Consider the following 16,434-nt stretch of genomic DNA (forward strand, 5'->3'; position numbering starts at 1 on the left):
CTGTGTATCGCCTTGCTCCACCCATGATAACAATGGGTTAAACCTCTGAAATTGTAAGCCAGCCCCTGTTAAATGCTTTCTTTTTTTTTTTTAAACAAGAGTTGCTGTGGTCATGCCATCTCTTCACAGCAATAGCACACTGACTACAATACATGTCTACAACTTGAGAAACTGACCTTTTTTCAATTATTGGGCCAATGCATTGCTTACTGATTAAGTCAGTTTGGAATGCCTGCCTATTCCCGTGTGTGTGTGTGTGTGTGTGTGTGTGTGTGTGTGTGTGTGTGTGGTGTTTGCAAGCATGACTGTGTATGTGTGTTGTGTGTGTTGTAAAGAGTGTATGTGTGTAAATGAACATGTAGAGTGTGTGTGCCCATGCACGCACATGCAGAGACCAGAGGAAAACACTGGGATCCTCTCTCCCTCTCCTTATTGCTTTCCTACAGGATCTATGGCTTAACCAGAAATTGGCAACTTCAGCTAGGTTGGCAAGTCAGCAAGCATTCACAGTCTGCCTGTTTCCCGCACTAACTCTGGCTTGTGGGGAGGGCAGCCATGTTCTTTTGCATAGATGCTGGGGATTTGAATTTAGGTCCTCATGCTTGCACAGTAAGTACTCTTAACCACTGAATCAAACCCCTTGTTGTACATTATACACATACCCTTTCTGGTATGTGTTTTCCCTATTCTCTCAGAACCTATGTAAAACTCATGTTCCAAGAGTTTGTATGCTGTTCCCAGACATCCCCCATCTGTTCCCAGCTCCACAACAGTGTGTCTAATGCGGTCTGACATAGTCTTTTTTTCCCTTAGTCTTTCCATCATCCAAATCCTGCCTGGGCTGGAGTCCTAATTCTCACAGGGCAGGCATCCAGGACTGTGGTCTTCTGGTCCTCTCTGAGGTCTGACCTAAAGAACATCCTCAGCACTAGCTGCCATCTCTCAATCATCCTGGGGTTGAGTGCAGCCCCAAACTGGAATTCTGTAACCCACACGCAAATGATCACTGGTATGATGTCTTGCAATTAGCAGAAAAACCATAAATCCTGTTCAGACAAATTCAAACTGTGGCTTCGAGGCCCTTGATCCCTGCCAGTCATTCCCTCTTCCTTTAACTATCAACACAGACAATGGAGAGTCATTTTTAGATGCAGCGTATTTCAACATCACACTTCTGGTTATGGCCTTGCCACATTTCACAACTGGACTGGCAGTAAGAACTAGCTGAGGAGCAGACATTGATCAGGCTACTTTCCCATATGCAGATTGCTGAAGTCCTTCCAATGAAGAGGCAGAATAACTTGGTGTGATCTACAACCAAAGACCCACAGTTTTCCAACATCTGCACAGAATCATCCTAGAGGAACAGCAGGGAATGGGAGGTTGCAACGAGAAAACCGCCCAGGGCATCCACAGTACAGCAGGCAACCCTTCCGAGGTGGTTTTTTCATCCCCTTTCCTAAACAGAGTTTCAGTTTCTTCAGAGTTTAGAGGGTGAAAGGGGTTTGCAGAACACATTCCTGCAAGACATAAGTGAGGGACACAAAATGTGGCCATAGCAGAAATGGTCGGTAGACGGGGATTGAGTCCTGATGAGACTTTCTTCTTCAGGTCCCCCTCCCTCCTCCTCTTTCCTCTCTTTTCCTTCCTTCCTTCCTTCCTTCCTTCCTTCCTTCCTTCCTTCCTTCCTTCCTTCCTTCCTTCCTTCCTTCCTTTCTCACAAATCTCTTGGCAGTTCACAAACCAAGGGACAAGAAATGACATTAGTGTGGCAAAAAGAGCAGATTGAACTCAGCAGCTGCAAACCATTTGAGCACCAACCACCAAAGTCTCCCATCACACACTCTTCTGTTCGTTCAGGAACCCAGACCCAGCAAATCCGCCATGCCCTGGTGCACCTGTCTGGCTGCTTCTTATGCAAATCCTCAGCAAGAACCAATTCTCATAAAGCCACATGGTGGGCCACATTTTCTCCTGTCACCAACAAACCCACAAAGAGCTCCTTCTATAGAAGCAGAAGGGGTGACATCCGTACTCCCCACTTCTACATGGCCTGCCACACCAAGTCACTGCCTATGCCTTGGTCTCCCCTCAAGCAACAAAAACAGTTACTCCTCCCACACAAAGTTTTCCCTTTCCCAGAATGTTCAATTCTTCCAAACATCCTGCTCGTCTGGTTGTACTGCTTCATAGATCCTACCGAGTACAGGAAGGACGTGATGTTCAAAGCCCGGGGTTGGTTGGACATGGCTCCCCAGGCTGTTTTCCAAGTCACATTTACAGCATTGACAGAACCAGTCTAGGATACATAAGCCCTCCTGTGGGTGGGTATCCTGGGTCCCCATTTTACAAGTATTGACTGAGTGTTCCACCAGAACACTGCTTTGCCTGCAAGCCAGCCAGGTGAGGTTCCCTTGAGAGGGCTGGGATGATGAAACTGCTCAGTGCATAGGGAAGATATACAGTCCAGGCCACTGTCCAAGAGCAGGCAACAATGGCTCATTATTGACTGGGTTGAGCATAAAAGGGATATGTAAATTTGTGAAAGATTTGTAGCTCTGCTAGGCCTGGAACCCATCCAGAAAACTCTGGAAGGAACAGGATCACACACACAGAGAGTGGGGGGGGGGGGTAGACGCCATGCAAATGAAAGGTTAAAAGATGTGGCCTGTCCTGGGAGGAAATGTTCCGTTTCCCGTTGACCCACTTTTCCCCTCTCCACTTTCTAATCTTCCTTCTTTCACAGAAAAAAAAAAATGTCGATTTTTTTTCTTTCCCATAACTTGACAATTTCCATGACAACAAGCAATTTCTTGAGGGTGGGAAGAAAGCTCCTTGTGATGTTCAGCTTTCCTCGGCAATTTGACACCACCTAGCACCACCCGGAAGTGAGGTTCCGGGAAAGATGACCTACAACAGGCTGTCCTATGGGCATGACTGTGGGCGACTGGCTCAATTATGTTCATGGATGTGAGAAGAAGCAGCTGGTGGTGAGTGCCACCATCCTCAGGGTTAAGTACTGGATTCTATACTAAGTCTGGGAATTTGGGGAAATTTTAAATTTTTTTGCTTTTGTTTTTTTTGGTTTGTTTGTTTGTTTGTTTGTTTTTTAAATTTTGTTTTTTCGAGACTCGGTTTCTCTGTGAAGCCCTGGATGTCCTGGAACTTGCTTTGTAGATCAGGCTGGCCTCAAACTCTCTGAGATCCACCAGCCTCTGCCTCCCAACTGCTGGGATTAGAAGCATGTGCCACCACCACACAGCTTAAACAATTTAATTGGAGGTATCATTTATTTTAAGGGAATGTCTTACCTATTGATGATTAACAGAAAAATGTCTAGTCTTCACAATTTTAAATAAATATGCTTTGCTTTTTACACTTCACCAGTGTGGTCTGTCTAAGGGTTTCTGTTGCTGGGATAAAACACCAGGGCCAAAAGCAACCTAGGGCGGAAAACATTTATTCCAGTTGATGGTTCTACATCGCAGCCCGTCACTAAAGGAACTATCGGGTAATGTTAACTAAATAAAAAGAGCAAAGGCAGTGCCAGTTGGTTAACAGGGAGCACACAGGGAAGCTTTCAAGTCTCCACCAGGGCACACTTCTCACCTGGCAGATGCTCCAGATGTTAAGAGGTCCCTGAGTATGTTGCCTTCATGTGCTGGACCAGCCTCCCTTCGGCTTCAAAGACGTCACACTAATTTCAGTGCTCAGGTATTTGATAGACAAGCAATTGCCCTGGCTCATACACTTCACAGTGATGGTGGCACCAATCACACCTTCTGTCCGCCACTCTCTGAACTGACTACAGACTCAAACCCTGGCGCTGTTTTGCTACCCAGAAGGTACACTGTCCCCCAACTTTTGTTTGCTGTCCTACTATGAACCTATTCCCTCTCAGTCACGAAGTTACAAGAAAGGTCACCATGAATGGGGCTAGAGAGATGGTTTAGCAGTTAAAAGTGCTGCTGTCCCCACAGTCGATCAGAATCTAGCAGCCACAAATAAATCTTTTTTTAAAAAAGTGGAAGAAATACCACTATCAAAACCCCCCAAAGCCTGTGTATGGAGATACCAGTCTCCTCTTCCACCCAATCTCGGCACATAGACCATTTACCAGGACAGTTCTCTGCTACCTTCAACACTGTACTCATGCAAAAACACGGATGCTTCCATGAGGGCTGGTCCCATCCTACCACAGTGCCTGAGGATGCCAGTTAGTGCCCGCCTAAAGTACACACTCATAACTTAAATACCAACAGAGGGTGGGCAGGGAGGGGATGTTACCAAATCATCCCTGCAAAAACTAAGTTTTTGCCTTCACAGTTGGCCCTTGGAAATGTCCACTGGTGTCCTCTTTGTCTAACGACATTCAGCCTGGTCCCCTACCAGGGACAAGCAACAGAAATAATATCGTTTCAGACACTGTGACTTCACGTTCCTCTGAAGGACACGGATGTTTTATTATAGTAATCCACAGATCATAAAGCCTTACCCTCTTCCCACTGCCAATCAAATCGGATATTTTTTCTACTATCTATTTTTTCAAGCATTCTATTTGTTCTCAGGAGTTGGAACATTTTTTTTCAGAATGATAGTTTGCGTAGTGCCTCGCAAGCGGCCCGCATCTGTGGGCATAGGTGTGCACCGCCCACATAGAAGGCAGTCAAAGGCAAAGATTTCACATTCTGGCTTATAGGCAGAACTAACCACTCCCTGCCTCTCAGAAAGCACACATTGAAACCCGTGGATGCATGTACCTCAAACTCCAAAGCCAAAACTCAGGAGGAGGCATGTTCTAAAGGGGCCCTCCGAACGACCTCTCGGGGACACAGTGTGCTTATTTAACAAATGCATGCCCTGGAATTCACCTTTCCACTAAACAGTTGAGAAATAATTTATTCATCTTCCCAGTTAAGCTACAGTCTGAGCTCTGGGACTTTGGTGAGTTGTGTTACCTCTACTACAAGTCACTGACAGCAACACTTTGCACAGCTGCACGGTAGGAATTAAAGCTAACGGGGCAGGGGACAAATGGGGGCATAAAAATACCCAATGGCTGTCACCACAGGATTCTTCAACTTAGAAGGATGGAACAGTAGAGAGAACAAAGTGGCAAGAACTGAGGTACAACTGGCACTCTCCAGACAGCCAAGGAGGAGGCAAGGGTTGGGCACAGCAAGGAGGAAAAGCCCTTTGGGGACTTACCTCTCAAGCACTGTGTGCAGGGAACGGAAACGGTGCCTATCTACTTGCCTGAACTAGATCCTTTGAACAGAAAATTTCCTCGAAAAAAGGAGGAGCCAGATAACCATCAGTTTGGAATTTAATAAACTACCATTCTTAAGCTTATTCTTTCATCTTATCTTTCATCTGGCCTCTTGGATGAACCCAAACTACCAAGTAAAGAATCCAAGGCTTTGGACCAAAAGAATCAGCTAAGTGACTGGGCAAGTGAGTTGGTGTCTTATCCACAAAATGGGTTTGTCCTAAGCACCAATGAAGGTTGTCTGTATAGTACTTTAGACACTTTATAGAGATAGACCGTTTAGATATAAACTGAATATTCCTCAAAGTTCGTGAGTTAGAAGTTTATTCCCCAATGAGGCAATGTGGGAGCAGATCTGTGGGGTCTATAGTGAGAGGACACTGGGGAATGGGAACAGGCTCCTTCCTGGAAGGAATACTGGTCTCCGGAAGTGAGTTACTTCAGATGCTGAGCCTGACAAGTTGGTCTCTAGCTTCTTGTTTTGTTTTGAGACGCGCCTTCTCCCCCAACCTTTCATGATGTTGAGGTTGTGATAAGGATGAACTAAAAAGATGTCCTGGGCAGCTTCAGCTAACAACCGGACACAGCCTAGAGTGACCTGAGAGAATTTCAACAGGGGCAGGGGGGACACGGGACTGCCTCACTCAGGTCACCCTGTGGACATATCTGAGAAGCATTTTCTTGGCTGTTAACTGATGTGGGAGGCCCAGACCACTGTGCCAATGCCTGAGTCCTGAAAGATATAAGAAGAGTAGCTGAGTAACTTCCTTCCATAGTTCCTGCCCTTGCTCCTGTTTGCATCCCTATTCTGTTTCTTAGGTATCTTAAAGGGTGTGCTGAAACTAACCCTTTCTTTTCCCAAATTACTTTTGGTCAGAGTGTTTAACACAGCAATGAGAAAACACACTGGGATACCACCTAACTGGAGACTTTGAGAATCCCAAAACAGGTACCAAGAAAATTTATTTTTTTTTAAAGATTTTATTTATTTAGTTATTTAGTTATTAAACATTCTGCTTCCATGTATACCCACACACCAGAAGAGGGCACCAAATCTCATTACAGATGGTTATGAGCCAACATGTGGTTGCTGGGAACTGAACTCATGCTCTCTGGAAGAGCAGTCAGTGCTTTTAACCACTGAGCCATCTCTCCAGCCCCGAAAACTCATTTTATTTCAATAAATAATTGGACTTCCCACAAGGCAGGGAACCCTAATTGCTCTTTGGGCTGACGAGGGAGGGGGACTTGATCGGGAGAGGGAAATGGGAGGCAGTGGCGGGGAAGAGACAGAAATCTTTAATAAATAAATAAATTAAAAAATAAATAATAATAATAATAATGTCAGCCTGCCTGGGACACTTTGTTATAGTAATATCAAGCTGACTAATGCAATGAATGACACCAATCTCTCTTGGGTGGAGCACCTCTTGGCAAGCTGGTTCTAGATTACGTTAGAATGTCACTGGGACTGTGCCATGTGACAGTCCTCAGATAATCCAACTGTGATCTGCTATAGCACCGTGCTGCTGAAGATGGTACGTGAAACAGATGAAAGACAAAAGAGATGTATTGTGTCAACTGGCAGAATCCCACAGTAGGGGGCAAAAATACAAATACTCATCAGAAGACAATGTCAAAGATTAGTATGCATGAACCAGTCTTTTTGATTAGTTCTCCTTTAAAAAAAAAAATCCAATCTGGGGTAGGAGAATGGCTTAGCAGTTAAGAACACGTACTAATAATCTTTCAAAGGACTTGAGTTTGCAGTTCATTGCCTAGAATACCAGTTCCAGGAGCTCTGATGCCCTCTTTTGGCCTCCATATGCATAATCCCACAGGGATGGATGGACACACAGATGGGGGCACACACACGCACAAAATTAAAAATGAAAATAAGGTCTACAGAGATGGTTACGCAGTTTAGACAACTGCTATAGGTGCTGGGATCTGGCTTGATTCCCAGCACCCATGTGGTTTCAGTTACAAGAAAACTTAATGCCCTCTTTGGGCCTCTGCATGAACGTGGTACACATTGCATATATATGTATATATGCACACACATATATACACACATGCATACACATGTGCTATATATGTGCAATATATGATATGTAGATCATATATGTGTGATCACACATACATACATATACATGAAAATACCTAGACACATAAAATAAAAATACTTTGAGAAAAAGAAAAAAACATCACTGACACTGACGGGACAATATCAAAGAACAGTCATGTTTTTGTTTTTCATCTCAAAAAGCAAGACTCCAGAAATGCACTTGTGACAACCGAATGCTTGTTATGATAAATGAAGCAGTAGCTGCAAGGCTCTTTACAGTTGTAGCCGCTGACAGAAATGCTGATACATATGCAAAACAAGAGTGACCAGATGGGAGCTTAAACTAGCAACATACAGGGGGAGAAAAGAGTCCCAAGATGATTCAAGCAAGCAAGCAAGCAACTCTCCATCTTAGCTGAGTGCTAGAATCTCCCAGGGAGTGTTTAAAAATCCCGATGCCCAGGCTGCAGGTTTATGACATCAGACTGGGGAGGGCAGGCCGAAGCTTCTATAGCTTTTAACGTGCCCCGGTTGATTCCAATGGTGACCATGTGACTCTCCTTGTGGGGGCAGTGGGCAGCATGCCAGTCATATGACTTCATCTACACTAGAGTCACATCTAATCCTACCTCCCACTCACCCATGGACCTTCACTAAATCCATGCAGGTTTCTGAATGTCTTATTTTTCTCCAACTTGCACCTGGCTTCAAGACATTGGCATGACCCATAATCCAAACATGAAAACCCCCTGCCACGCACCAACAAAAACACAGTGAACTTCCTCAACACCTGCCAACAGCTTTTCAGCAGAGAAGTGGTTCTCCAACACAGGAATCCCAGAGGGTGGGCTGGACCCCAAATTTGCACTTCTGACAGTTTCCCTGCTGCTGCTTGGAAGGGGGACATTCTACTGGACAGTGAGCTAAATTAAAAGCAGACTAGTGGTCAGTCCCAATGACAATCTGATATTCACAAACTAATTGGGAGGGGGCACTTGGGAGATGGCTCAGTGGGTGAATTGCCATGCATTATGAGAAACTGAATGCTGATCCCAGAACCCACATAAAAGCCAGGGATGGCAGGGCATCTGTACCCCCAGTGCTGGGGAGCTCCCTGGAGCCAGCCCAGCTGAACTGGTGAGCTCCATGTTCAATGAGAAACTGTGTCTCAAAAACTAAGATGGAAAATGACTGAAAACACCCTATACCAAGGTCTGAGTCCACACCCACAACAACACACTTGGATGCATACCACACGCATCATCGCAAAGACAAACTAAGACGAGGAAGAAGCATAAAAGTTTCTGTCAGTCATAGAACAGCTCAGCTCATCTAGAAATATTCAATGTACAGGCTGGAAAAGGCAGGGTTTCACACCCGGATCTTGGTAGAATCACACAATCTCAGGCCCACCACAAACCTTCCAGGATATCTATGTGACTCAATTGTATATCACCACTGAAGAAGCCTGGGCCTCAACCAGTTCCCTTGCTGGTGTAGCACATGGTTACCGAGCACATACTGAATACAGAATCTGGTCACATCAATGAACATCAAAGAGGATAGACAGGATCTCCACTCTCACAGAGATGAGACAGAGCAAAAGCCCAGAGCTGTGGCACCTGACTCACAGAGTCAGTCAGTAGCCGGGACAGACTTAGACCCCATGCTCCTAATTTCTTGTGGGGTAACAGAAAGAATACAGACAAACGCATGCCTGTTCCTTCTGGTTTCCCAGCACATGGTTCCCAAACCCTACGCCTCTGCAGAACGGTAAGAATGTCTCTGGCATTCTAATGAGGGAGCTGATGGCAGGAACCTCTACATAGCTGAGAATCATCCAGACCTGAAACCATGACTGGGACACTTGGTCCCATTCCCCAAACTCTGGGAGGGAGAAGGGCTAAAGATGATTCCCAGTAGCCAGTCAGTCATGCCTGAGCAACGAAGCTGCACAAACACTGGCTCAGTTAACTCCCAGTGAATAGACCTCGGGAGCTCCCTGAAGGGGCGTGGTGCCCAGAAAAGACTCAGAAGCTCCAAGACCTATGTCCCACATCTTGTCCGATTTATCTCTTTAGTCTGTATTTCTCTGAGTTCCATGAGATGCTGCAGCAAATTTTGAACCCACGGAGTGTGTCATGGCAGTTCCAATCTATGACCTGCTGGCCTGGAACTTGGGCCAGGGGCAGTCTTGTGAGACGAAGTCCTGAACCCACGGGATCTGACACTGTGTCCAGATAGACAACACAAACAGGATTAAACTGGGTGATATTTATCTACAGCATGGCTCGTGCATCGCTGGGAAGAAATCCCGAAGGTTCCAGAAGTCTTCTGAACTGGGTACTATGAGAATCCAGTAGAAGAATGTGCTTACCCCTATAGCCTTACATACCTCCATCAAACACAAAACACCCCTCAAAAAAGAAAAAAAAAAAACAAAGCAAGGAGGGACCAGATGGCTCAAAGATTAAGAGCACATATTGCTCTTCCAGAGGACCTGTGTTCAATACCTTCCCAGTACCCATGTCAAGCAATTCACAACCACCTATAACTCCAGCTCCAGGAGATCCAATGCCTCTGGTCTCCACCAAACACCTGCACTCAGGTACACATATCCACACACAACATACATAATTTAAAATAATTTTTAAAAAAAACTTAACAAAAATAAGCAAGGGACCAGCAAGGTGGCTCGGTGAGATGGTTCAGTGTATAAATGTATCTATCACCAAGATGGCTGGCCAGAGTTTGATAGCCACGACCTACACGGTGGAAGGGAAAAGCTGACCCCTGCATGTTGTCCTCTGCCACCACAAGCACACCCACGCCTACCTTCCTCCCCACACCCACACAAGCATGCAAATGCACACATGCAAACATGTAAATAAAATCTAATTAATAATTCAAAAAATAAATGAGCAATTTCTTCACATCAAGTTGGAAAACTTGACAACACAAAATTCAGTCCTCGCCCACTTAAACCACACCAGCATGGCTAGATGGTATCAGCCAACAGAGTCCACGTATGTATGCAAGTATTTGTTGTGAGGCTCGAATGGAACGGATAAACTGTGAAGTAGCACGCTAACTTCGGGTTTCATCTTATAGTGAAATCAGTCCTCCCATGCTTCGGAAAGTGCATTTGGTGGGTTCCTCTATTGATCTGTTCGGGACGGACTGCTACAACACATTTTAAAATGATGACCCAATTTCTGTCCAGTTGAAGGAGTAGTAACGTTTATCTAGATGTGCGCTTTTTATGGGTCATCCGATTCAGTCACATTGTCCTGTCACAGAAAGAAGAAAATAGCCTAAGCATGAAAGTCACATGAGGCAGCACAGCTTGAAGTGGCAGAGCCAAGCTGGTCACCTGGGCTCGCCTGCCTGACTCGGCACAGACACCCACCTGGGAGCTCATAGGAGATGCAGACATCGGGTTCCAGTCTCAACCTGCAGTCAGAGCCAGGAGTGAAGCCCTGGTGACTAATGTCCACAGTGACATTTGGGACACACTGGAGGAAAGGCCATCTGAGGACCTAGTGTCCGCCTCTCATTGATTAAGACAGCTGGCAAAAAGCTGCTGTTCACACCAGAAGTAAACACTAGTGGATTGCCTGAGCTCTGAGACCTCCAAAATGAGGTTTTGTTCCATCACCAAATCAGAGTCATCCACAGTTGCTGAAGGGGCCTTCTCATCAACTACCCACAGGCTGCTAAACAAAAATACCAATACCTGTCCCAGGGAAACGTTCCAAGACAGCCTATGGTACAGGCGCCAATCTCTATGAACATGCATGAGACATCTAAAACTGCGATTCATGCAGCCTGCTGGTATTAGTATTGTTTATTATTATAATTATTATTATAATTATAATTATAATTATTATTATTATATAAACACAGGAGGAAACCTCTCAGTAACTGATGAGGAATAATGAATGAGGAACACCACTGTACTCAGATCAAACAATAGCTTGTCATTTATGTATCTGTTGATCTCTCTCATATAGCCACCTTCAGCTATCCATATCTATATGAGCTTTAGAGTCTAAAGGCTTGGATTAGGGTCCTTCCTACTAAAGCTGAGTCCAAGCAGATCACTTTGGGTAAAGGGCAAACAGATGGGAGAAGGCCATAAAGGAATGCAACCATATCACCAACTTTCCTGAGTCTAACTCGAGCTTCTCAAAATGTAGATCACTAGCAAGCTGCCTGAGAATCATTTAAAAGGCACCCCCCTTTTTTCTCTTTTTTTCTTCTTGAGATGCAGTTTCTCTGTGTAGCCCTGACTGTGTTGGAACTCACTCTGTAGACCATGATGGCCTACATGCTTCTAGAAGATCTACCTGCTTCTACCTCCCGAGTGCTGGGATTAAAAGTGTGCACCACCACCACCACTCAGCAGGACCTTTTAAAACACACTCACACACACACACACACACACACAAATAAATAAATAAATAAATAGGTATATAAATAAATAAATAGATAGATAAATAAATAAATAAATAAGTTAAAAAAAAAAAACCAAACACCCATTCCTGAGATCAAGATCCATATATTGAACCCCCATTCGACAAAGTCATGATAGAAAGTTTTGAGCCCAACTGCTATGTGGCTCAAGTTCACAGTTACATGAACATTGTCAGGCTCATGGAGTTTCAGAACTCTGAGCCTCTGTACTATCATGTACACACCATACATATGCATACATGATGACATCGTATACTACATTCTAAACTATGGCTTGCTATGTGGATAATAGGCACATCACACTACCCCGAACTTACCCAAGTACAGAGAACCTCCAGCCTCACCTCCCCGCGATTCACAGCTTATCTATGCACACACAAGACAACTCCCCTGAGACAGGGGCTGACATCTAACCCCACAGGACTTCTTGCCCACAGAGAACACTTCCCGAGTCCCCACCAGAAATAAAGATCTCTGAGAACATGGCCTGGGAGAAGATTTGTTTGAACCAACAACTTAAGCTAATGGAGACAATACAGGTTTAAAATAGCTTACCTCAGTTTGGAAATGAAATACCTTTAAGTTCTCCAAAGGACCAGCTCAGCAGAGGAGAATGCCTCTAGACCTATGAAGTGAACCCTTGCCAGTATCTGGCCAGGCCACTCCATACCACAAGCCTAGGTGAACTGGTATTGACTTCACTGGGCCACAGAAGCTCTCAGCAGTGAAGCCCAGTATCTATGTGTACCACTAACATACATACAAAATGTGATTTATCCATGGGAAATGCGCCAGTGTTTCCACGGTTATTAGAGAAAGGGGTAACGTCAACTTCCCCTGAAATATCTGAATACATTGTTTACATTTAAAAAAGAATAAATACCCACTCTACATGACCAGCTGCATCACTGTCTTCTCCTACCTACCGCTCGGGCCACTTCAACATAAGTGAACATAAGACTCAGCTTTCTGTTTAGTCCTAGGCCTTCCTTCATCAGCTCCCGCTCACAGCAGAGCCGAGGATCCAACACCATATCGCTGAAGAGCTTTGACACAGAGGACCAGAATTCCTCAGCAGGGTGCATGAGGGATCTATGGACAGACCTGAACCCAGCTGTGGGGTACAGGGTGAGAGATGAGCAGAGCCTAGCAGCCCTACTTCTGTTGCTATGCAACAGCACATGCGAGGCTACCATGTCTGCTAGGACTTAGTCTCCAGACCTCTTAAACTGCCTTCAGAGCCCTTCCAGACGAATGGCCACAGGTCTAGCAAATGCCATCTGCAAAGGACTCCACACTCAGCAACTGAAGAGATAAGATAAGGACGCGGTGGGAAAACCAAGATGGGTAAGAGAAGGGTGACAACACCCAAGTGTCCGCCAATTTATGACACCAAGGAAAAGCCCACCTTATCCTAGCCTTATCACAGAACAGGCGCTGAACTAACCTCAAGTCTGGTGCTGGCCAGGGCCTGAGAAAATATGACTGAAGGAAGTGGGGTGGGGAGGTACCCAGGGGCCTGTGAATGACCCCATTTCTGAAGAGACTACAAGGACATCTCAATGAATTCCAGTAGAAGCAAGTTACATAAATCTGTGTGCGCCAGTCAATCCCGTGCTGGTTTTAAATCATCTCCTAGAGATTAAACGTTTCAGGGAGGGCTGAGAACATTTTACATATTGCCTTCACTTTGCCTGAAGATGCATGAATGGCTTTAGCAAGCTCATAGGAACAAGCAAATTGAACACTCTGAAGACCGTGTGTGAAACTTGAACAGGAGGGTATGATCTATAGCTACACAGAACAGAATGAGAGTCACATGACGCTCATGGCCTTGGGCACGTTCCATATATTCACTGCGGCCTCTGTTTTCTTGCACAAAGAACTGGGCTGTAGTCAGTGTGAAATGAACACATGTACACAGAGAAGTTATAAAAAAACACAGCATTGCCCCTGTATGATCGAGCTAACTTTCTGAGACAGGATCTCCTGCATCCCGGGATGGCCTCTAAAGTGTATCAACATACCTGCTCTGTGCCGTGCTAGGGATCAAACCCAAGGCTTCCTCACACTAGGCAAGTTCTCTACCAACTGACCAACATCCATAGGCTCCTCTGTCCAGCTAACGTTCTAATTCAAGATAATCAGTTTTACAGTCCCTCGAATGCAGTATGAGAAGAAAAGGCATTCAAATTTTGAAATGTTTTTGAGTGAAGGTCAAAAGGTCCTCTCTGCTCATTTGCTTGGAAATCCTGTCTCATGAAGAACAGGCACCAGCTTGAACTTCTAGACCCTCTCAAGGTTTCTCAAATATCCGTAAGCATGAATAAATAGAATCATGCATACAGTACATGCATGAGCACAGCCAAATCAATTCTGAATTCTAAAGCTATAGGTCTGAGTTAACGGATACTGTTTACCAATCCTGTAGCCCAGACAGCTGTTATAAACAACATGATTTTTCTTCTATTCTTCCAGCACCTGCTTCAAGGTCAGAGTCTGAAGTCTCATCCAAATCTCAAAGAAGAGAGAGCACTGATATGTTGTACTGAGAATAAACAAGGTGGAGCTTCATGCTTACACACGCACGCACACACACACACACACACACACACACACACACGCACGCACGCACCATGTGTGCCCCTCTGAGTACTAGAATTATTCCATTAACAGAACAACTTGGAGAATAAAGCCCTCCATTTACAAAGGTCTTCTTCACAGTTTGGTGGAAGCCCATGATTTGAATTTATATCAACAAGATATTTTTAAGTTCCAGAAATGAAAAGCCTATGTTATTAGAAGGCTGGAATTGCCCAGAATCTCCAGCATCAGTGGTTTTGGGGACTGTTCCTCCTATGAAGCAGAGGAGGTCGAATTTATGTTCAGAAAATGCCTATCGTGGAAGCACAGTGGTTACCCCTTCAGATCGCCCTCCATCTTGACCCCTCCAGGCAAACATGAGCAGCTCAGAATCCAGTGACCCAGAGGTTCATAGCTTACTCTGCTCCTGGGTCAGAATCCACAGCTGTGAGCTCTACTCAGCGAGAGTCTAGTGGGAAGTTCAGCATGAGAAGTGGCTCAGCACAACCCCAGTTTGTTGAAATAGGAGCGGCGGGGTTGCGTCCCCAACACCCCGGCCGCTTGGCTAGCTCATGCCCGAAATAACAACACACAAACTGTGTTCATTTAAGAACTGCTTGGCCCATGAACTCTAGCCCTTACAGGCTAATTCTCGCACTTGGACTAGCCCATTTCTAATCATCTGTGTAAGCACCCCAAGGTGCGCTTACCGGGAAGATTCTAGCCTACATCCATCCGGGATTGGAGGAGCTTCATTGCGTGCATCTGCCTGGGAGAGCTGAGCATGGTGTCTTTGCTCCAGCAGAGCTGTCAGGTCTCTCCGGGAGCAGAGCAGAGTCTGACCTCACTTCCTCTTCCGCCCAGAATTCTATTCTGTTTACTCCTCCCATCTATGTTCCAAGCCATGAGGCCAAGCAGCTGGTTTATTATAACTTAACCAATGAAATCAACAGATTGATATATGACACTCCCACATCACCAGTTCACAGAGCACTGGAAAAGATTTGCTTTGTCTCTTCAGTTCCCAACCAAACTGATTGTCTTTTCTTTTTCTGAAGTGGGACCCTTGATGTGCACTCCTAAATGGTACTGATGTGTGCACACACCATTCTTCATAAATACGCTATGTATGCCCAAGACTGAGTAAGCTCTGAGCCAAACACATGCCCACTAGGTCAGCCTAGTATTTGTTGTTTGGTTTGTTGTTTGATGCACTGGTGACTTGAATCTGTCATGTTCTCCCTTAACCACCCCCTAGTGTGTGTGTGTAGCCATGCAAAGTTATTTTAAGAGCACACAAGTTCAGAATTACTATGCATTGCAAATGTTCAATGGAACCTTTGGAAGACCTTTCATTTCATCAGCAGCTTAGGTGAGATTCCCAACTTACCCTGAAATTTTAATTAATTAGTTTGGGATTGTGTGTGTGTGATGATTGTGGGGTTATGTGTGCAGGTCCTTCAAAGCAGGTTTTAGCACTGAGCTAAGTTGACAGTCAGAAAGTTTCCGCGATCCTCTGCCTACTTATAGTGCTGAGTTCCAGGTGTCTAACCACGCCTGGCTTCTTGACATAGATACTGGGGATTTGAACCTAGGTCCTCATGCTTGCACAGCAAATACATTTACATAAGTCATCTCCCTTGTCCTATAACCCACTCTAAAGGTACAAGTTTCCCATTCAAATTCATTAAAAAGAGAGAGATTTACAACTTTCTAGAGCTCGAGAGGATTACACAGGAAGGGGGAATTTAATACAGGTAGCCAAGTGGCCAGGTCTGAAGATGCTAGTTGCTGATTTAAAAAAAAAAAATGCCTGTATCCTACAGCTATTTCCTAGGATGGAAACCCATTGACGGCACTCAGTGTCAATCTGGTAGCAGCATGGGGTGGAGCAGGGGAGGGTTTGCAGAAATTTTATCTGAGGGCTTAGGGTTATGATCCATGTCAACTGAAAATTTCGTCTCCTCCTATTTAACCACCCAGTGAGTTTGCTCTGTTGGAATTTATTTCCCATTGCTATTCACTGAACGTGCTGTTG

The 16,434-nt window shown here is 45.0% G+C and overlaps 1 protein-coding gene across 3 annotated transcripts in view; it reads right to left on the reverse strand.

Annotated features, from left to right (window-relative positions):
- The window catches only part of Tln2 (talin 2), a 428,435-nt gene that overhangs the window by 282,839 nt on the left and 129,162 nt on the right, over positions 1-16,434 (reverse strand). The window lies entirely within an intron of this gene.

Source organism: Alexandromys fortis, unplaced genomic scaffold (assembly GCF_014885135.2).
Source record: "Alexandromys fortis isolate MF-2015 unplaced genomic scaffold, M_Fortis_MF-2015_v1.1 scaffold_22, whole genome shotgun sequence".
Classification (NCBI taxonomy): Eukaryota; Metazoa; Chordata; class Mammalia; order Rodentia; family Cricetidae; genus Alexandromys; species Alexandromys fortis.